Below are 24,269 nucleotides of genomic sequence, written 5' to 3' on the forward strand. Positions count from 1 at the left end.
AGCACTGTCACACTGTCATCCATTGCTGATTGATTTGCTTGAGTGGGCACCAGTAACATTTCCATTGTGAGACTTGTTACTTTTTTTTGTCATATCGAATACGCCATGGGTAGCTTGCCAGGCTCTGCCATGTGGGTGGGATACTCTCGGTAGCTTGCTGGGCTCTCCGAGAGAGATGGAACAATTGAACCCAGGTCGGCTGCGTGCAAGGCAAACAAACACCCTAACTGTTGCGTTATTGCTCCAGTCCAAAATTAAAGTAAAAACTATAAATAAAGAAAATATTTATTGATTGATTAATCTTTTTATGCAAAAGAGCAATTATTTCTCAAATTGATTCATTTAACATTCATTTAAATTGTTAAATTTAACAGTACCACTATATAAACGTTTTGCTGTTTAAAGCGTTCAGGGTCTTGGATTTATTTGACAGCCCAGCCATAACAGGTCAGGCATATAATAGGCCACTTTTTAGAGCAAGAGTTCAAGCTGGCCCTAAACAGCAACTGAACTTGCAGGCAAAACCATCCTCCCTACTCACACCAGGACAAAACTGTCTCAGCCTACACAGCATCATTAGCAGAGGCGTGCAAACAAGTTTTTATGGCAAGGAAAATGGAGAAATCCATACTATGTTCATTTATTTATATAACAAATTTACAAAAGCAAAGAAATTACATTCTAAATATGATTAAAAAATTTGTAATCAGAAAATTGATGAAATAATATTTTAAGCATTAGTCATTAGAGAGGGCAAATGGAAATGCATTGATAAACTATAAAAGTATTGGAACATTCAGGAATTTTATAATATTTATGGAAGCATAAAAGGTTTCAACCATTCTGGTAAACAAATGAGTGAAATTTTAAAATAATAAAAAGCACTTAACATTTAAATTTTTTGATTTTCAATTAAGTAGGTCAAACTTTTATTTGCTTTTTCATGATTATGGAATTTGTTTAATACAGAAAAGCATATATCACACAAAGATTTGTACAGGAATATTCAAAGCATACTTTATTTGTAATGGTTTAAAACTGAAAAAAAAGTGTTGTGTTCACCATGTGCATACACAAATTTTATCAAGTTTAATTCCAATTGATAATTTCTAATAAAAATAAACACACAAAATAACAAATTACACATTAAATACATGAATACATGGACTGTCTCAAGGGCATAGAGTGGCAGAAGTCAGGGGACAAAACTATGATTCTGCTTTATTCCATTTATATAAATTCAATTAAGTGAAAAATAACTTCTAGAAAAATAAAATGGTTGACAATAATGTTTGCCCATGTGGGAACATTTACTTAAATAAATTTTTACTCCAAAATCTAAAATATATAACCACATGCAACTCAGGAATGATACATACAATTAAGATTTAGGAACAGGGACTGGGAGTACAGTCCAGTGCCTGAAAGAGCCCTAGGGCTGTTTCTAACTAATAAAATAAAATAGAAAAAGATTTAAGGTAAAAGAGTCCTGAGTTTAAATAGTACTGAATTTCTGAGTTTAATCCTCTAGCTTTTTGCATGCAATAAAGTTTCTCTAAACTTCCCAACTTATGAGGTCTCTTGTAAGGCTACAGCAATTTACAACAGCTGGAGGGCACTTGCCTTACATGCAACAAACCCAATTTCAAACTCCCTTCAACACTTTTGGTCCTCCAAATCTTACATACATGATTGCAGAGCCTGGAGTGAGCCCTGAGAAAAGTTGGGTTTGGCCCCCAAACATATAAATGGATAATAAAACTAAAAGGACTTTGGGAATGTGTTCCATCAACAGCATCTAATTTTAGTCAAATCATATAGAAAAATGTGAGCTTTTTCCTAAAATTATTCTAAATTTAGTAGTCTTATTGTTATCATAAAGTATTTTACAACTTTTCACAGCTTCATTATAGCTCTCTTAAAAGTTTTGACAAATTCTCCTGAGTAGAAAAGGAGAAAGAAAGAAAAGAAAGAAGCCATGTTACAGCACTAAAATTAAAGTTATTCTCAAAGAATTTTTAAGTTTTTAAGATTTTATACAGGTGGAGAAAAAGGAAAAAATACGCATTAATATCATGTCTGTCAAAAGCAGTTCAAAAAGTTTTTATAAAAGCTTGTGTGATTTAAGCACTGTTAGCATTTTGGCATATCCTATATGCCAAAAACAGTAACAATGACAGGTCTCATTCCCCTGATCCTGAAAGAGCTACAATCGTTGGAGTAAGGAGAGGATGCTAAAATCTCAGGGCTGGGACGAATTGAGATGTTACTGGTGCATGCTCGAAAAAAATTGACCAACAACAAGATGACAGTGACAGTGACAGTGACAGAATCTTATGATAATACTAGTTTAAAGAGACAAGCATTTTTTATAATGATGGTTATTGAATGTGGGCATGACCATATGGTAAGATATTGAATAAAAAAATGATATTACACAGAAGATATATTTAAAAATTACTTTTCTCAACATACAACCAATTTATACACATGAATTTCTAAGGACTTGTTCAAGATTCCAGTAAATTTTCAGCATATAAAACATCAAAAACCAACATATTCAAAGTAATAGTTATTTAAAATAATAGAGAATGAGAAATATGTTAGACTTTTATGACAGTGATAATACTAGTATGATCACTTTGCAGCCGTGTGACACACCAAAAGTCACTTAATACCCATTATTCACACTATATTTGATGGGTTTAAATTTGGTGTGAACCATGGTAACAGCTCTAAGGGCGATTGGAGGCTACCCTAGAAGACTTCGTCCCTCTCGGAGAGCCCTGCAAGCTACCAAGAGTATCCTGCCCACACGGCAGAGCCTCACAAGCTACCCATGGCAAATTAGATATGCCAACAACAGTAACAACAAATGGCCTCGATCACCTGTCACCGAAAGAGCCCCCAATTCGGCAGTGTTAAGAAAGATGAGCAAGGAAAGGCTGAAAAAATCTCGGGGACAATCTAGACTGCCAAAACGAAGAAAGACTAAAATGATTGTCTGTACTTTCAACGCATGTACGCTGGCATCAGAAGCATCCATCTTCGTCGTCTATGCACCAACTTCCAACTATGATGAAGAAGAAATTGAGAGGTTCTACATGGAACTGGAGATGTTCTATAAAGAAGACCACACCTTCTACAAGATCATTGTTGGTGATTTTAATGCCTAGATAGGTCCGAGAAGGTCACCCAAAGAACTCCACATTGGGACACATGGCCTAGAATGGAACGATCAGGGTGAGAGACCGTCTGAATTCATCATGTCGACCAAGACCATCCATGGCAACTCAGTTCCAGAAGGCCGAATCTAAATGCTGGATATGGGAGTATCCCAGTGGACAGTTCCACAATGAAATTGACCACATCATATTCAAAGGTTTTGCCTGACTAATGTCACTGTTGTCCCAAAATTCCAAACGGGATCAGACCACCATCTCCTTCGTGCAAAATTCTACTTCACAGAGCGGTGAGAAAAGTCTGCAAAATTTAAGTCTAAGAAGGCAACTCCCAGAATGACCACCACTGGGAGCTCTGTGGCACTATAGCAGAAATGTGGGAAGATGCCGTCCATGACATCATCAATGAGTAATACCATTGACTGTTTCAGCACCTCCATGACTGTGCGAAGAATGCTGAGAGTAAGAAAGCCACAAAAAGAGGCCTTTCTTCGGAAACTCTCGAGCTCATTTGTCAACGTAGATTGGCATGAGCCTCAGGCAACCACAAGCTAATGTCCGAGCTCACAAAGCTGTGCAGAGATGCGACAAAAGAATACCTCAAAGACAGAAGAGCAGCAGTGTTGGCCAGTGCAGCAAAAGCCAGGAAAAGTATTTGCAATGCTTGCCTGCCCTTCGCAAGCTACAAGAACAAGATGACTGCCCTCCGATGTCCCGATGGATCTATCACATCTTCCAGAAAGGCAATTGAGAGGATTATTCACAACTTCTACTCGGATCTCTTTGACAGCGATATCCACCTCCCCACATAGCAAGTTCCACAGGATGGATATGTCGTTCCCAACGGTCTCCCTTCTGAAATGACACGCCATTTCATTGGTAAAGATGCATACAGCACCTGGTCCGACAAGGTAAGACCTGAACACCTGAAAAACCTGCTGTCAGTACTCATCAATACACTGGCTCGACTCTTCATATGGTACCTGTCTGAGTGCAAGGTTCTGTCTCAGTGGTAAACCAGTAGGACGGTTCTGTTGTACAAGAAGGGAGATATTCACAACATTGGCAACTATCTGACAATCTGCCTGTTGTCTGTCGCCTACAAGTTGTTCACTCGTGTCTTCCTGAATAGAATAGGCAGAACACTAGACAGAGGACAACCATATGAGCAAGCTGGGTTCCGAAGGGTTTTCAGCACAATAGACCATATCCACACAGTGACCAAACTCATTGAAGTCTCGAGAGAGTTCAATGCTGCTCTGTCTAACATTCATCAACTTAAAGAAGGCCTTTGATTCTGTTGAGACTGAGGCGGTCATCGAAGCCCTGGCCAAACAGAGCGTTCAAACTCAGTATATTAAAATCCTCTGTGAGCTGTATTGTGGATTCACCACCAGGATCTCACCATTCTACAAGGAAGTGATCATTGAGGTAAAGAGAAGGGTTCAGCAGAGTGATACCATTTCACTGAAATTTTCAGTGCCGCCCTTGAGAACATCATGTGACAACTGGAATGGGAAGGAATGGGAGTGAAGATAGACGGTCAGCAATTACACCACCTCTGCTTCGGTGATGACATCGTTCTCATAACACCAAACATTAGCCAAATAGCACAAATGCTGGCCGACTTCCACCACAAGTGTGGAAAGGTCGGGTTGCAGCTGAATCTCAACAAGACAATGTTCATGACAAATGAACTGGTCCCTGAAGCTCCATTTGCTCTCAATGGAACAAACATCTCCGAATGCAGCAGCTATGTGTACCTGGGTCGAGATATCAACATGAGGAACGACTTGGTGCCAGAACTGTGCAGGAGGAAGAGAGCAGCATGGAATGCCTTCAAGAGCATCGAAGAGGTGGTTAAGAGAGCAAAGAACTTCCAATTTCGGGCACATCTTTTCAACTCCACCATTCTTCCTGCACTTACATATGCCTCAGAGAAGACCTGGGCCCTACGGAAATAGGATGAGAACTCTGTTAGGGTATCCCAAAGAGGAATCGAAAGAGCTATGCTAGGAGTATCATGTCTCACTCAAGTGAGAGAAGGAATCCAGAGTTATGACCTCTGTTGATGGTCAAGAATCAGGGACGCTGTCTCATTTGCCAAGGCATCAAAAATCAGATGGGCTGGTCATGTAATATGATTCAGAGACGATCCTGTTACCGACTGTTACTGACTGGATTCCACGGGACATCAGAAGACCTTGTGGCCACCCACCAACTAGATGGTCAGATTTCTTCATCAAATCCCTGAATGAATGATTTGAGGCTCTTCGTGTGCCTGGAGCAAGCAGATATCATTGGGCTGCACTAGCACGCAACAAGGACAAATGGAGATGGTACTGGCTCCTGCTAGAGCAAATTGAAGATCATCAGGATGACAAGTATGTCATATTTTAACTTAATTAAGAGCTACCCTATTAATCTTAAATCTTTTTCTATTTTGCTTTTATTATCTTATAGAATACCCTTCCTCCTTTCAACCCTTCCTCCCTTTTTTCTTCCTACCCTCCCTTTCTTTTTCCCTTCCTTCCTCCACCCCTGCCTCCCTTTCTGCTTCCCTTCCTGTATCCCCTCCTTCCTTGCATGTTGGGACAAGCTCTGAGTTTATGTGAACTGCTAGTGAGATTATTGTATTGAGCACTGGAGCTCTTTGGTGTTGTGTGTATGTATGTGTACGTGTATGTGTGTAGTTGGTTTTGAGTCACACCTGTTGGTGCTCAGGCTTTTATCTGGTTCTGTGCTTAGGGTTCACTCCTGGTGGAGCTTGGGGGCCATAATTAATGCTGGCAAAATCTGGTGGGCCATGCAAGTGCCCTGCCCTCTGTATTCTCTCTCCAGCCCCTTCACACTTTCTTTTATTTAACAGTTCAAAATCGTTTTTCTCTGCTGGTTGTAACAATCACAACCTCATCCCTTGATTATTTCTTCTGTTTTCTTAGCTGCTCAACAATCTGCCTGTGTATATCCAGTAAAATTACTTATAGACTAACTGAAATTCCCAACTGCTATAACTGTCACTCCTCCCCTACCATGGTCAAGAACTCCACCCATAAATTATTTCTACTATTTGATTGGTTTCTGGGACTTGCCAATTACATTGAGTCTGAGGCACTGACAGCCTCCATTATCCAGCACCTCCCTCCTCAATTCTTCTTTGTTCTGCTTCTATCACTTTGTTTTATCCTGACTTGGCCCTTTCTTCATAGTTCTCTCCTGATCTTCCCTTCTTCCTTGTTTCTGCAATAATCCTTCCTCCCTCCCTCCCTCCCTCCCTCCCTCCCTCCCTTCCTTCCTTCCTTCCTTCCTTCCTTCCTTCCTTCCTTCCTTCCTTCCTTCCTTCCTTCCTTCCTTCCTTCCTTCCTTCCTCCTCCCTCCCTCCCTCCCTCCCTCCCTTCCTTCCTTCCTTCCTTCCTTCCTTCCTTCCTTCCTTCCTTCCTTCCTTCCTTCCTTCCTCCCTCCCTTCCTCCCTCCCTCCCTCCCTCCCTTCCTTCCTCCCTCCCTCCCTCCCTTCCTTCCTTCCTTCCTTCCTTCCTTCCTTCCTTCCTTCCTTCCTTCCTTCCTTCCTTCCTTCCTTCCTTCCTCCCTCCCTCCCTTCCTCCCTTCCTTCCTCCCTCCCTCCCTTCCTCCCTTCCTTCCTCCCTCCCTCCCTTCCTCCCTTCCTTCCTCCCTCCCTTCCTCCCTCCCTCCCTCCCTCCCTCCCTCCCTTCCTCCCTTCCTCCCTTCCTTCCTTCCTTCCTTCCTTCCTCCCTTCCTTCCTTCCTTGCTTGCTTGCTTCCTTCCTTCCTTCCTTCCTTCCTTCTTTCCTTCCTTCCTCCCTTTCTACCTTCCTTCTTCCCTTCCTCCCTTTCTCCCTTCATCCCTCCCTTCCTCCCTCCCTCTATTCCTCCCTCCCCTCCTCTGTCCCTCCCTCTGTCCCTCCCTCCCTCCCTTCCTTCCTTCCTTCCTTCTTCCTTCCTTCCTTCCTTCCTTCCTTCCTTCCTTCCTTCCTTCCTTCCTTCCTTCCTTCCTTCCTTCCTTCCTTCCTTCCTTCCTCCCTCCCTTTCTACCTTCCTCCCTTTCTCCCTTCATCCCTCCCTTCCTCCCTCCCTCTAGTCCTCCCTCCCCTCCTCTGACTCTCCCTCCCTCCCTCCCTCCCTCCCTCCTTCTCTCCCTCCCTCCCTTCCTTCCTTCCTTCCTTCCTTCCTTCCTTCCTTCCTTCCTTCCTTCCTTCCTTCCTTCCTTCCTTCCTTCCTTCCTACCTTCCTTCCTCCCTCCCTTTCTACCTTCCTCCCTTTCTCCCTTCATCCCTCCCTTCCTCCCTCCCTCTAGTCCTCCCTCCCCTCCTCTGACTCTCCCTCCCTCCCTCCCTCCCTCCTTCTCTCCCTCCCTCCCTCCCTTCCTTCCTTCCTTCCTTCCTTCCTTCCTTCCTTCCTTCCTTCCTTCCTTCCTTCCTTCCTTCCTTCCTTCCTTCCTTCCTTCCTTCCTTCCTTCCCCCACATCATTACTCCTTTTTCTTTGTTTCTTTGTGTTTTTTTTTTTCTGATCACACCCAAGGGTTTGACTGCTTGTAAGATTATCATGTTGTGCACTGGAGATCTTCAGGGTTTTGGGATCTTTTCTGTAGTTGGTTTTGAGTCACACCTGTTGGTACTCAGGGCTCACACCTGGTTCTATTCTCAGGAATCACTCTTGGTGGGACTCAGGGAGCAATGTGGTTCTGGCCAAACCAACAGCAAAAAGAGTAATTGACTTCTCACTCGTAGCTCTATCTTTAGGGAGCTCTCCTAAAGAGCCTTGGAGTTAATGTTTGCTGCTGATGATCAAATAGTGGTGTGCCACATGCTGGACAAGTAAGTGTCTTATCCCTGCCCTATCTTTCTGGCCCGAAGTATAAGATGGTTTTGGGTTTTTTGTTTAAAAAAATAAGCGTATATTTACAAATATCTGCATAAACTACATTAAATTCACCACTAAAAATCCATTGACTTCACTACTAAAATTCTACTACCAAATTATTTTCTCCAACATACAACTGAACACCCCTTACCTGATTACCTCCCTTCTCCCATCCTTTGTGGTGACAATTCATGATTTTTATAATCTAAAATTTATTTTTTGTTCTATTTTACTTATTTGTTTGTCCTTCTATATACCAAATATGAGTACTGTCATGTGTGAAATTATTTTACTACTGAAAGGATTAATAAAAATATAGTATGTATTAAGTAGCAAATTAAATAGAAAAGAAATTGAGTGAAGGCAATGGAGACAAGAAGCAGATGAAAAGCAATGAGAGGGGTCAAGGGGATTCAGCCATATTGGTTTTGTTAAGGAATGATGACTCTAAATATGCATATAAAAATTGAGAAGATAACTTCAATGGTGTCTACTCATTGCAACATGTTCAGGGGTCACTCTGGTTGTTCTTGGGAGACCATGTGGTGCTGGGAACAGCAAGACTCCTGTGTGCTCAGTATTTGTCCAGCCAATTCACATCTCTCTTCTGTCTTCTGGTCTTGCCCCATCATGGACCCAGGTGTTCTTCCCAGGAAAACTGATGACAGATGTTTATTTTACAAACAAACAGTAGTACAAGGGTTAAGGCACTTGGAGGTGCATGTTGGACCCCAATTCCATCCCAGCACTGCATATGGTCAATGGAGCACTACCAGGAGTGATTTTCTATTTATAATATTTGTAAGTAAGTGTATATATTTATATTATAGCATTTATCTTATCATTTTAGTATGCTGTAATTGTTGGAATGTTAATATTATTTATATTTGCTATCTGAAAAATAATATGAGAAAACATTTTTAAAAAGTGAATTTAAAATAAATCTTTATGCAAAAGTGTTTTCACAACATTGGTTTCTTAAATGTGGAATAGAGAAATGGTAGTTGCTGAAGTAGAATGTGTTGTAATAATGATTTAGAAAGTGGCCTTCTATTATTTAGCTATCTAGATGGATAGTTAGGTATATGGAAATGAATGTATGTATATAGGCGAATAGCTTGTTTAAATATAGGTGCTTTCTAGGAATCAGCTTAACAAAATAATTTAAAGGCAAAAAAAGTTTAAAACAGTACTAAAAGAAATAAAAGAGGACATGCAGAAATAGGAATAAACCCCCTATTTATAGATCGGGAGGAATAATATTGTGAAAAATATAATACTGCTCAAATCATTATGAAGATGCAATGCAGTCCCTATAAAATACCCATAATATCATTTTTAAAAATATAGATCAATGCTGTTGAAATTTATGTGGATAATAAAACCACCAACAACAACTATTACTCAAATAGTTAAAGTGATACTTTGAGAAAAGATGGGAGTTTCTCTTTCCTGAAATTCAAGCTATGTTATAAAGCTATAATAATCAAAACTTTATGATACTGTATGAGAATATGAATAGACTCTCAGACTACTAGAAGAGAATTGAGATTCAAGACATATCCTTGTGTATATGGACAGTCTTAAATAAAGGAGACAAAAGTATGAAGCTGAGCAAATGAAATATCTTCAACAATTGGTATGGGGAAATCTAGTCACAAGCAGAAAAATTAACTCAGACCACTTTTTAACACCATGCACAAAAGGCAAGCAAAAATTGATTTAGGACCTTAATATCAAACTGAATCCATAGATTATATAGAGGAAAACATATTTAACGCACTATCACATTGAAGTTAGTAGTACCTTCAGTTACTCAATGCCATTGGCCAAGAAAATGGAAGCAAACATAAATGAATGGACTATATCTAAATAATAAGTGTCTACACTGCGAGGAAACAATGACCAGAATAAAAGTAGAGCCCACAGGATAGTAGAATGTATTTGTCTACTACTCATCTGGTATAGGATTAATAATCAAGTTACAATAACACAGAATTTTTCAAAGTGAACAGAAAATGACAACCTCATAAAAAATGAAGAGAGGAAATATCTATCAATGTATAAACATGTGATAAAAAGTAAGTAATGTTGTAACCCTCAAATATCAGAGAATATACCATTTTTGCCTAGTTTAATAGTAAAACTAAAATTTGCTGTGATCTTCATTTGATCTAGAGAGTTTTTCGACTTTTTTTTAAAAGCATATTGAATTATATGTTCTGGATGATAGATATTTTTTAACTTTTTCTATTTTAAGTGCAAAGTTTGTGATTTGTCACAATTAAGTATTGTGACTATACCTAAAATAATGAAGTATATTCAGGATATAAAGTTGCTATTTTATGAAACAAAGATTGAAATTTAACTTTAATTTTTTAAAAATCCAGAGGAGGGCTTATTTATTTCTTACTTGAAATTACTTAGGAGCAATTAGCATAAATCAGCATAGGCACAAGTAATTGAGGAGACAGAGGAAGAGTTTTAAAATTTCCTTTTTATTCTTTTTTACGTTTTTATTGAATCACTGTGATACAGACCCTTACAATGCTGTTCATGATTAGATTTGTAATATAGTATTTAATATCTATGGATATATGAGTTGCTCATTTTTTTTCTCATTCACAGTATGGAAAATAGTTTCATATCTGGGGCTGGAGCAATAACACAGCGGGTTGGGCGTTTGCCTTGCGCATGGCTGACCCGGGTTCGATTCCCAGAATCCCATGTGGTCCCCCTGAGCACCGCCAGGAGTGGTTCCTGAGTGCAGAGCCAGGAGTAACCCCCTCTGTGCATCACCGGTTGTGACCCAAGAAGCAAATAAATAAATAAATAAATAAATAAATAAATAAAATAGTTTCATATCTTCAGAAGCTATCTTCTTAAGAACCTAATATATAGTTAGACTTTGTATATATAATGTAAAAAATGTTAGGAATTTAATTTTAGATAATTAATTGTATGTAATTGTAATATTTATTACATATGCTACTAGGCATTAAATACCAAAAACAACATTATCAATTCTTGATATTTCAGAAAAAAGTACAAATTTATGCACTAACTTGGTAAGATGATTATTTGATGCTCATTATTATCTGAATAACATTAAAAACTTTTAAACTTGGGCATAAGAGCAAGAATTTAATAAGTTATCTTATAAATGGTCTTAGACACGACTTTTAATTTTTCTCACTAAACAAGTCTACTCTAAACTTAAGCAAACTGTTTTTTTATAGTAAACAACATAAATGCAACAAACAGAAATAAATGTCCGTGTCAAAATACTATTCTAAATAATTTTAAATAATTATTGATACTTGGTAATCAATATGAAATGAATACAGAATTTGAGGGACATATTTAGATTTTTTTAAAAGGTACATAACTGGCGGACATTGTGCAAATGGTATTTAAAGACAGTTGCTGGATTATTTTGCCTCTCAATGCTATGGCAACAGTATCCCAGCTGGGTCTAATAGGAATCATGTGGACAATCACAGTGGACTTCATGTCCTTGGAGTTACAATGCAAAATTGACATTTTTTATACCAAAGGGTTTCAGTTCTGACAAGCATCTGTGAGCTTTTTCTGCTTCATCTCATTCCTTCTAAAATCCATACTATTGCTCTATCTAGACTAAAAAAAAATGATATCTAGACTAAAAAAAATATAGCCTTTAAAAATTCAAGCTCAAATATATGGAGAATAGAAATGATGATATATTTCAATCTAAAAATCTATCTTCTCACTTACATATACCAGGTTCTTTTATACCTCATTTTCACTTAATCATGCAAGGCATGTTTATATGCACAAGATGTTAAGGGAATAATCATCTCAAAAATGAAAACAATTCAATAGTGTGGATAAAAAGGGGGGATGTAAATCTATTTTACTGCTTGGTTTTATGACACAAAAGAAAATATTGACATGCATATAAATAACCTAAAGAAGAATCATTTAGATTATTGATAAATTATTTTCTTCGTAACATCATTTTAAAAGCCATAATATTTTTTGTAAGAGTCATAGGCAGTTAAGTTAAATAGAGTTGGTTTAAAGCTTGGAGGGGAGAAAAACAGAGGCTAAAAGAAACTATTTGATTAAGTACTGGTTTCTGTTTCTAGGGAGCCTGCCAAAAATTTTGAATTGTGTCCAAAATAGTTTATTACAGTTTTCAGTCTTTTTTCAATCCTCAAAACAAGGGAGACATGAAACACACAAGCATTGTTAAAAAAAAAAAAGCAAGAAATTAATTTAGAGCAAATATCTCACTTGATAAAATCAGAATCCTAAAAAAATTAGTTTTAGCTTTAGTTTTTATGGTTTTTTTAACCAAATTTATAAATACTAATCAGATCTATAATCTGGGCTCCAAAACAGTAGTTTTTACTTTCTTAACAAATTTTCAAATAAATTTACTGCAATGTCCAAGGAAGGAAAGGAAACAAGTCTATTTTAAATAAATTAAATTTTACAATGATATTTGGATTAGGTTAATGTGTGTTAAATACTATTTACCATTGGGGAAGTGCTTTATAGAGTTTTATGTAAATTATAATATTATTTTAAAGATATAAAAGTAACGGTAGTACTGGATTGTCACTTTTTATTAATCTTGACTTGCTTTTAATAATGTAGCTAACAAAAAATAACCAACACATCTGCAACTATTAATTACTCTTACTCAAAATTGTCTTGCTTTAGTGTAATTGGCTAATGCATCTGGTATCATTGTCATGTTTATCAATAGATTATATTTGCAGGAAACTTTCTAGTCTTGTAACATATGAAGAGAAAGTGAAATAGTCAAATTCAATTTATTTTATTTTTGTTTTGTTTGGGGGAATTGATGTGCAGGGTTTATTCCTGGTTCTGCTCTCAGAAATTAGTCCTGGAGCTGCTTGGGGGACTATAGAAATGCCACGGATCTAACCCCAGTTGGCCTCAAATGAGGCAAACATCCTATCCACAGTAGAGTCTCTTATGTCCTTCAACTTGTTTTAATGTAAATAGCTTTCTTCTTTGTGAGAGGAAGTTTGATGGGTCCAGTTAAAAATAAAACAGAAGCAATTATGATGCTATTTTAACCTAATTCTTTATAAATCTTTTACTGTGCCAAACATAGAAATTTTGTACCTGCTTATATATTTTCTAATTTATACACAAATCTAGGTACTTCAAGATCCAAAATTATGCAAATTATGACATTCATCTTCAATTCTTTTTAAAAGACTCCTGTCACACTGTCACACAATGTAGTCTCCTTCATCAATTTCCTCGAGTGGGCACCAGTAACATTTCCATTGTGAGACTTCTTGTTACTGTTTTTGGCATATCAAATACACAACAGGTAGCTTGCCAGGCACTGCCATGTGGGTGGGATATTCTCGGTAGCTTGCCGGGCTCTCTGAGAGGGGCAGAGGAATTGAATCCAGGTTGGCCGTGTACAAGGTAAACGCCCTACCTACTATGCTATCGCTCCAGCCCAAAATTGAAAAATATTTATCTGCTACATAGGGAACATTTAAAATATTAAAGGAACAACTTCTGCACAAGAACCCCTAGACACTGCCTACTGTGGAGTTTCCACCCTTTAAATTGGATTTTCTTCAAAGGACCCATGACAATCTTATCTACTAAGAAAAGGACAAAGCAATTTTGTTGTGTCTAGAAGGGCATGCATAGCCCCACAAAGGACCTTAAAATATGTTTTCTCATTTTATACTATACTAGTTTTGAAAAACAGTTAATTCTCACTTACAAATTTCATATACACACTCATGAAGCGGACATTTATTATACTAATAAATGAAATATTTATTAATATAAATTTAAGGAAGATTGCCCTTCCTACTTGTATATCAATTATTTTTACCTAATTACTTCAAAGCATTATTGTGAACATTAGTTTAAACTATTTTAAGCAGTTCATGTTTGATAGTGCCTTTGAGATTATTTACAGAAAGATCATTTAGTTGTTAATTGATTCATTAATCTAATACCCAGAGATATTCTACTTTGAAAGTGTGAAAGTATCAACCTTATCTAAAATTATTATTAAATGAAATTGATGAATAAGAAAATGGAACATCCATCAAGCAGTGATTATAGAACATTTGGGAGCTTGATATTCTGAAAAGTGAATTTAAAAAATAAAATAGAGACAAAGAAAATTTGACAGTGTTCAGTGGCAACGTAAAAAGGGGTATTAACATTTGAATCAGGACAAAAGTCTAGGATAGGTAAAATGCAAATAATTTAATAAGAAATATCTGTCATCCCATTGCTCATAGATTTGCTCAAGCAGGCACCAGTAACGTCTCCATTGTGAGACTTGTTGTTACTGTTTTTGGCATAACAAATACGCCACGGGTAGCTTGCCAGGCTCTCCTGTGCAGGCAAGATACTCTCAGCAGCTTGCCTGGCTCTCCGAGAGGGGTCGAGGAATCGAACCTGGGTCGACTGTGTGCAAGACAAACGCCTTACCCACTGTGCTATCGCTCCAGCCCCATCATTTATTATATTCATTATAATTTTATTAACTTCATCTTTGCAACATCTTACAAAAATGTTAGAAGTATGTAGATAATTGGAAAAGAAAGGAAAAAATCACCAAAGATATATTATAGAGACAGTGAGATAGATAATGTTTTGTAGCAATATAATTTCAGAATGAGACAGCATATCTGTGTTACTTGAATGTCAACAAAAGTATAAACATATGAAAGTACTTTGATATTGACCCAATGAGATTATATCATCATCATCCAGTTTTTGAAAAATATACATGGCCAAAGAATAGAATTCTATAAAACAGAAAGCCTTACTAATTTCTGTTGAATGGAAGTTCTGTTGTTGATCATTTTGGAGTAAACATGGTAATATCCTTTCTCTCTCAATAAAGGGAAAAATAAAAAGCCAGGAAACAGAATTTTGGCAAGAGTAAGAAAAACATAAAAAAATAAGATATTTTATTTTAAAGCTTCTTACATAAAAATTGTGCAAAGTATTAAGCAAATTTTTTCAGCTATTTATTCAGATTTTATAAATCTGAATTGAAGTGTAATAATTTACAATAATATTGATACTACTTTTTATTGTATTTCTGTTACATCCTACCCAACACCAACTGTCAAAATCCCTACACCTTGAGCTCAAGATCCCGTCTCACTACACCTGGTTTCCTCAATTCACAGTTCTGTTGATTATATTATTAGGCTGCTGTCTCACACAATACATAAAATTTATTCAAAATGAATTAAATATCTCACTATCAAACCTATATTTATAAACACATTGAGAAAATATAGGCCTCTCCAAGATCATGAACTCAGAAGTGTTTCAATAATACGATTCTAGTGGAAAGAAAAGAGGAAATAAATTTTACAGCATAAAACATAAAAACCTCTGCACTACCAATGCAATGAGGCCTAAAATAAAAAATACACACTACAGAATGGGAGAAAATAGTCTCACATAATGCATCAGAAAAAGGACTGCAATTTAAGACCCAGAAAGTATTCAAAAAGGTTCGATAGGGTCAAAGAGGTAGTTCAGAGTTTAATGTTCTTTCTTTGAGTTTGCCCAAACACAGTTGATCCCTGGAACTACATATGGTCCTTAAATACTAATAGGACGAACCTTTGAGCACAGAGTCATGATCAGTCCCCAAGAATGGCTGAGTGTAGCCTAACTCCCTTCAGAAATCTCAACAAAAACAGACCAATCACCAACCCCATCCAAAAAGGGGAAGTACCAGTGATAGTACAATGGGTAGGGTACTTGCCTGGTGTGTGACTGACAAGAGTTTGATTTCTGGCATCCCAAACAACTCCAGTAGTGATCCATGAGCACAGCCTAGAGTAAACCTTGAGCACTGCTCAGTGTGAATGAAAAAAATGGTGAGGAAAGATGAACAAACAATTCCTCAAAGACAGCATAAAGATGGCCAATCAGACATACTTATCATCATTAAATTATCAGAGAAATCAAAACGGCAATGAGATAACACTCTACTCCTATACCTTTAGGAACAATCCATATTAAAAAAAGTTTAAACAATAAGTGCTAGTCTGGACTTGGCAAAATAATATTTCTCATAATTATTTGTGGGTCTGTTTTCAGCTTTAGGCTCAAAGACTAGAAATTTCTCAAAAACTTTGGAATTGTACTTCCATATGACCCAGTAATTCCTCAACTGGGAGACTTCAACAAGAGCACAAAAATATCAATCTGAAGGGTTGCATGCACATTTAAGTCCATTGCAGAGTAGCCATAATATAGAAACAACCCTAGTGTTTAAAAACAGCTGAGTTGATAAAGAAATAGCGGCATAAATACACAATTAGAATACTACTCAACTATGAAGAAAGAGAAAGTCTTACAGTGTTCTGCCACTTATAAATGGAGGGTGTCATTCTCAGTGAGTTTTCAGAAAAAAAGACAAGTCCTGGATGATTCTACTCATATCATGAATGATTAGACGATCTCAATAAATTTGTATTTTTTGTCATTAGAAATAAATGTTTTTATTAAGTTTTGTGATTATCTGATGAGGAACACAATTACATTGCACTTTGAGGTATACATGAATTAAAAACTGATTTTATTTATTTTTAATTTTTTATTAAGCCACCATGAGATACACAGTTGCAAAATTGTTCATCAGAGTTTCAATCATACAATGTCCACCATCTGTCCCTTCTTCAGTGTACATTTCCCACCACCAATGTGGCCAGTTTCCAGCATCCAATCCCCACCCTCAGTCAGCCTCCAAGCCTCCATGGTGCCATGGTAGGCTCTCTCTCTCTCTCTCTCTCTCTCTCTCTCTCTCTCTCTCTCTCTCTCTCTCTCTCTCTCTTTCTTTCTCCTTTTGAGTGTTATGGTTTGCATTACAGGTACTGAAAGTTATCCTGTATAACCCTTTACCTACTTTCAGAATTCAGTTCTTGACTACAGTGATCATTTCCAACTTTCATTGTCACAGTGGCCCCTTCTCTAATTCCTTAACTTTTCCTGATTTCTTAAAGCAAGGACTCTGAAGTTCTTAATGTTGCCAATACGTTAGCAATGAAGTAAAATAACAATTAAAGTTATACAACAGAAGTTTGTCATTTTATTGGATTCACTGAACTTTGAAGTCAATAGGCATATGAATCATCATATAATGCAAATTATATATTTTGGATTGTTCTAAAACAGGAAGCCAAAATATATTATTTATATAAGTGATTTAAATTTGCATATTACCTATTTTCTATCTATGCATCTTCCCTCATGGAAAAATATAACTATGACTAATATATAGATAAAGTAGGTTTTTCTTTTCCTTAGAAATACATACCTATTGAACTCTTGTATTTATTTTAATTTAGGTTGGTGCAATAGTGTCAAAGTCTATCTTATCAATATGCGTTCTAGTTTTTCTCACATTACATTAGCTTGAATTAAAAATTCTTTAGCTTATATTGCAAAGCTATAGAATTATTGCCTTAAGATAATTATGAGATAATTGTCAGTGGGGAAGATGATCATAATATCAAAAAGTTCACCTGAAAATTAGGATTTCTTTTAGTGAAGGGATAGTTTTTGGTGATGATAAAGACACTTGAAGAAACAGGGCTAAAATATTTGAAGATTAGAGACAAGAATCTCTTGCAAATCAAGGTTGTAAGGCCAGAGAAATACTGTGGAAGGTAGGGTGTATGCCTTGCATGTGACTGGCCAAGTTCTTTCTTCGATCTATACACAACATTTGGTTTCAGAGCATCATCAAAGTGATTTCTGAGTGCAAAGTCAAAAGCAAGCCCTTAGCACCACCGCCTGTGACCTAAAAGACTAAAAGAAAAAAAAAATGTAGATAAAGCTATTCTTAAAAAGCTATAGAATTTATGACTTGTGTGGGTATGAACCACTGAAGAATTTTTTAAAATGATATGTATCAATGGGTAGGATGAGTCTTTTGAGAGATGTCTAACCAAATTCTCTTTATTCAGATACTGCTATTGCAAAGATACTGTGCAAATCACCATACACATAGAGTTATAGAACATGTTTGAGCCCAACATCAATATCTCCCTCTTTCAATCCAAGACAGTGCAGAATGCCTGACTTGCCACTGAAGATGTTTATTTAGTCACTGATACTGAATTTTTTTTCCTTTGGTTTTTGGGCCACAACTGGCTATACTAAGAGTTTACTCCTAGCTCTGTGCTTAAGGATCATTCCCAGTTGGGCTGAGGGGACCATATGTGGTGATAGGGATTGAATCCTAGTCAGCTGCATGCAATGCTAGTGCCCAACCTGCTGTACTACCCATTACTCCATCCCCAAAGATGGCCATTGTATGTGTGTATGTGTGTGTGTGTGTGTGCATTTGTTAAATTATATTTGATGACTTAGGTGAGATAGTGATTTGGTTAAATTTGAGTTGAATCCTACAACAAATATTGGTCTGTCTTTTCAACTCACAATGCCACAAATGGTACAACTAAATTATTTAGAGAATAGATGATCATTGTCAAGATATTTCATTGTTGCTACAAAGTCCAACACTCATTCTAAAGTATATAAAAGAATAATGGACAAGTGAAATGGGCAAATGAGATATATTGTTTGTATATAGCCCATTGCTCAAAAACAATTGTTTAAATTGCACAATCTCAGGTAATGCACATATTAGAGACAATATCTTCTAGATCAGAGCACTGCATTCCAGGAAACTGAGTAGCCATTAGACTAATAACTGGTATGTGGCATTTTGTCCTGCATAATTGAGCACATGGATCTGGCTGTTAAGAGATGGAAGAAGTATTGGCTCTTTTGATTTTATTTCTACTGAACCAATTATAGATTTTTTGTTTTCATTTCTTTGGCCTTAGAATCTAGGTAGTTATAAGTGCTAGTTTTCAGCTGGAGATATTCAGCTAGAATCCAGGACAAGGGCAGCACTGAACTTCAAGCTGCAATTACCTTTTGATTTCTATGATTTCTTCATACAACTGAAACAATCTGTACTGTCAGGAGCAGGAGGAGAAGAAGTTACATCTAGTCATCAACAATATCTAGGGTCATTTGTAGGCAGTGCAATCTGGAGGACAATGTCTGGAATATAGGAAATTCACTGAAAAATAGCTTGGTATTTCTGTGACCAGTAAATGGGCAGATATAGCAACAAAATCCCAGAAGTAGTCCCAAACCAGGAGGCAGCACAAGATGCTGTCTCAACTATAATTAGTAAATAATTTATACAGAACTAGACAGAATGAGCATGTCATTTTTATCAGGCCTTTTGAAAATATCTAAATGATCCAATTATGATTTTCACATACTGGTATCCCTATATAAATAGTAACTAGCACTCCAGTCCTTGAGACACTATTTTTAAATTTATTTATTTATTTAGTTATTTAGTTCTTTATTTTTTGTGGGCCACATCCACTGTACTCTGTGATACTCCTTTCTCTGCACTCAGGGACCACTCCTGGTTGGTGTTGGGGGGTTATATGGAATTCCAAGATGGAGCTCAGGTTGGCCACATGCAAAGCAAGCATCCTATCTACTATACTACCTATGTGACCACTAGAGACTGTGATTCAAATAGGCATCTGAATACTATATTAATGCATTTCTTATAATAAGTGGACACAAAAACAAGACTAATTATGAAAGAGATGTATTGGACAAAGAACCAAATAATATAGTGAAAAAATTTGTTTGTATTAGTTTGATAATAGTGGAAAGGCTGCAGGATGTGTGTGGCTAACCCAATGAAGGTACCAGTTGTTAAGAGTTTATGTACATTAATTTTGTAGTTAAGTGGATGGGCATGAAAAGTTTCATGCTGAGTGAAATGAGTCAGAAAGAGAAAGACAGACATAGAAAGATTGCACTCATCTATGGTATATAGAATAACAGAGTGGGAGACTAACACCCAAGAACTGTAGAAATAAGTACCAGGAGGTTGACTCCATGGCTTCGAGGCTGGCCTCACGTTCCAGGGAAAGGTCAACTCAGAGAAGCGATCACCAACTACATTGTAGTCGAAGGCCATGTGGGGGAAGGGAGTTGCGGGCTGAATGAGGGCTAGAGACTGAGCACAGCGGCCACTCAACACCTTTATTGCAAACCACAACAGCTAATTAGAGAGAGAAAACAGAAGGGAATGCCTTGCCACAGTGGCAGGGTGGGGTGGGGGGGAGATGGGATTGGGGAGGGTGGGAGGGACACTGGGTTTACGGGTGGTGGAGAATGGGCACTGGTGAAGGGATGGGTTCCCAAACTTTGTATGAGGGAAGTATAAGCACAAAAGTGTATAAATCTGTAACTGTACCCTCACGGTGATTCTCTAATTAAAAATAAATAAATTAAAAAAAAAAGAGTTTATGTACATTTTAAAAGTTTATAATTTAATAGATAACTTGGCAAAGCAATATTTCTTCCACTATGAAAGTAATTTGCTTTTTTAAAAAATCTTTTTATTTTATTATTAGGGATCAGTGCTTGAAACCGCAACTAATAATACTCAGAGCTTACTCCTGGGTCTGTACTTGGATCATTCCTGACAGTACTTGGGAACTATATGTGGTGGTGGTGGTGGTGATTGAAGCGTATGTGGTATGGGGTTTGGGTTCTTTGTGAATATTTGCTCATAATATCTCAGGCATCAATTTCTAAACACGCGGGTAAGGATCCTTGGGAATGGAGAGCCAGAACTCTCATAACAATAGCTACCATTTATTTTTAATCCAGTACATAATAAAACAATATTATTTATTCTTTTATTTTAAAATTACTATATATCTATCTAATAAAGATGGGTTTATAGAAAAATTAATAACTAATCCAGAGCACAGAGCTAGCAACTAGCAGAAATTAGATTAGAACTCGCCTGTAAGTGTACCTTGGAGACCAATTCCTTTTACTGAACAAACAAATTTCCAAGACTTTTGAAGATCTATTGTAATTCCAGTTTACCTGTAGGTAGAGGAAATTCATTAGACATAAGGAGTTCAGAAAACTATAGCTATTCTATCTGACCTGCATTTCACTTCTCCCATTACACTCCAGTGACACGATTGTGCTATTCTATCTTCCTCAATTTATATTCACGTAATTGATGTAGACCAGTTTAATCAAATATTTTCCTTGGTATATTTCTGATGAGATTGAAGATATGTAGGTATGTGATTTATAGTGCAAAGTTCATGGAAATAGGGCTGGTTTAAGAGAAAGAGATGAAGGGGAAATGAAGAGAGAACAGTGATATTAGACTGTGTAGACGTGCCTTATCTTTATTCTTGTCCTTCGCTCCATTTCATTATATCAGCTAATACATTATACTAATTGTCTATGATGCTTTTCTTTGTAGCTTGTAACCATTTTCAAACAAAAGACTCCTAATTGTTATAAACAAGAGTTCAGTTGGCTACTCCATTACCTGACTAATCAGTGATTGAAATCCTGGCTGGTTTATTTCTCATTTTAGTTCTCTTTTTATACTTTTTATTCCTATTATGTGGTAGGGTTTTAATGTGTTTGAATGAATGATATATAATTACTAAGAATTATTATGTAGTTTTCATTTGGTTAAACTTGTGAGAAAAAATTCCCTGCCAAAATTCTTTACATATCTTAACTTCGTAGACTTTACCTGTGTGGAGTGAATATTATCCTTATTGGCTGTAAATAGTTAATCTAATTTGCCCAAGCTGCTTTTGGATCAATAAAATTTTAATTGGCATTTTAATTGAATTAAAAGGGCACAATTAGTTGAAATCCTAAATATAGTTGACCTAACTCACATTCCATCTAAAGAAATACAGCATTCACACATTTCCCCCAAATATCTTAGCACACCTGCTATTTCTTTCACACATATCTGAGCAACTATTTTCTTGATGTACTGCCTGCTTCAGACATAGCTGTAAAAAATTTCCCCCGAGAATGCTATAAATGCAATACCTAGCATCAGATCACTGGAGTCAGAACAAGAAATAAAAGTAGAAGTACTGCAAAAGGAAGAGACAGTTTCTAATGCATTGTATTTTCCCACAAATTCAATATTTCTTTCCCCTAAATATTAAGAATTTTTCAAATCATAGTTTGTAACATAAATGTAAAATATTATTTTTTAATTGGTTTCAAATTATTTGTAATGGGGAGAAAACAGGAAGACATTTAAAGATACATGGAGACTAATGAGGCTCTTGGATATTTTCCCCAAGTACTTTCTTTCTGATATTACCAACTATCAAAAAATGAATAAAAAGTTATTTTTAAAAGGACACATACAACATGTTACTATCATTGTTGACATAGTAGTATAATTCTATTTAATAGTATTTTATATGTTCATGTAATAATAATATGGAATCAGTTACTCATTTTAGTAGTTTAACCTATATTAATTAATGAATGCATATTTATTTATTTTATTTTTTGTTTTGCTTTTTCTGGGGGTCACACTCGGCAATGCACAAGGGTTACTCCTGGCTCATGCACTCAGGAATTACTCCTGGCAGTGCTCCGGGGACCATATGGGATGCTGGGAATTGAACCCGGGTCGGCCGCATGCAAGACAAACGCCCTACCCGCTGTGCTATTGCTCCAGCCCCAATGCATATTTATTTTAAATTTGAAGGATGACATACTTGTTTTATTGTGTTTTTTATGTATTTTGGGAAAGTGGTTATATAATCATTCATAGTTGTGCTCAGAGATCACTACTGGCAGTATTCAAGTGACATATGTGGTGTCAGGGATCAAACCAGGGATGGCCTCCTTTGACTACTTCTCTGACCGATTTAATTATGTTATCACATTCCTCTTACTTATCCAAACCTGAGCTTCCTTCCACTGTATCCCAGCTCAAAGTATTTGGTTTTACTCAAGCCTGCTAAACAAACTAGAGATACCAAACCACATAAAAAATGCAAATAATTTAAATTAGTGTTTCCAAGAAAGGTTTTCACAGGAAACACAATGTCAAAATAGAATAGTGATATTTTGCCATTAGGCAATAAATCAAACTATGTTTCCATTATAATTTTTGTCAAAAGATTTTTTGTTTGTTTCTCGACCACACCCAGCTTTTCCAGAGAAGCCAGGACTTAGTCCCAGCTTTTGTGCTCAGGGATCATTCCTGTGGATTACTATGTTCAGAAGACTATATGGGGTGCCTGGGATTGAACCGTGACTGGCCACATGCAATGCAAGTGCCCTGTCTGCTCTGCTGTCTCTCTGGACTCCAAACAAATGCTTGGTTGCTTGAGTTTTCTTTTCCTTCTTCCTTCCTTCCTTCCTTCCTTCCTTCCTTCCTTCCTTCCTTCCTTCCTTCCTTCCTTCCTTCCTTCCTTCCTTCCTTCCTTCCTTCCTCCCTCCCTTCCTTCCTTCCTTCCTTCCTTTCTTCCTTCCTTTTTCCTTGTGGAGGCCACATCTATTGGTGCTCCAAGCACTACTCCTGGCTCTGTGCTCATGAATGACCCCTGAAGGGGCTCATCCAAGGACAGACACAGCCACAGCTGAATAAATACAAAGCAAATGTCTTCCCTCCTATGCTATTTCTCCTACCCCAAAGAATGTTTTAACTCAAAAAGTGAAAAGTAAATCTTGGAATAAAGTCTGTTTCTTTAGACTGAGTGAATTTCTCGTTATTATAAACTCAGTACAATAACATTGCCCTGAAATTTCTCTCCTCATCCATGAATGGTTTTTAAAATCTATTTAGAAATTATTTCTCTGTGGACCTTGCAAATTCAGCCTACAAAATGTTGGTAAGTACTATTGCTTTAAATCCCAGACATATTTCTATTGCTTTTATTTTCTTATTTAGTCTCCGGTGCCTCCAATTTGCTAGCAATTCCCTTTAGAAAATCTGGGAGTCCCTAAAGACATACAATTTCCAGTGTACCCATAGAACAATACAAATAGATAATACTATTTGCACTTATTGTGACTGTAACAGTACACCAATAAGTTAAAAAATTAACAATAAGAGAGCATCAAACTCTGCACTTTAGAGCTGTGACACTTATATTTGTAAAAGGCATAGATGATGATTAAATGAAAGGTTTTTGAATAAGATCATTATTATTTATAACAATAGCTGCACAAATTCTTCAATCCTCCTTCTATTCCTTTTAAAGGGAATGTGAAACCTGAGTGGGAGGAGACAATTGCAGAATTATTGAATTTTCAGCTTAT

This window comes from Sorex araneus, chromosome 2 (genome assembly GCF_027595985.1).
Source record: "Sorex araneus isolate mSorAra2 chromosome 2, mSorAra2.pri, whole genome shotgun sequence".
Lineage (NCBI taxonomy): Eukaryota > Metazoa > Chordata > Mammalia > Eulipotyphla > Soricidae > Sorex > Sorex araneus.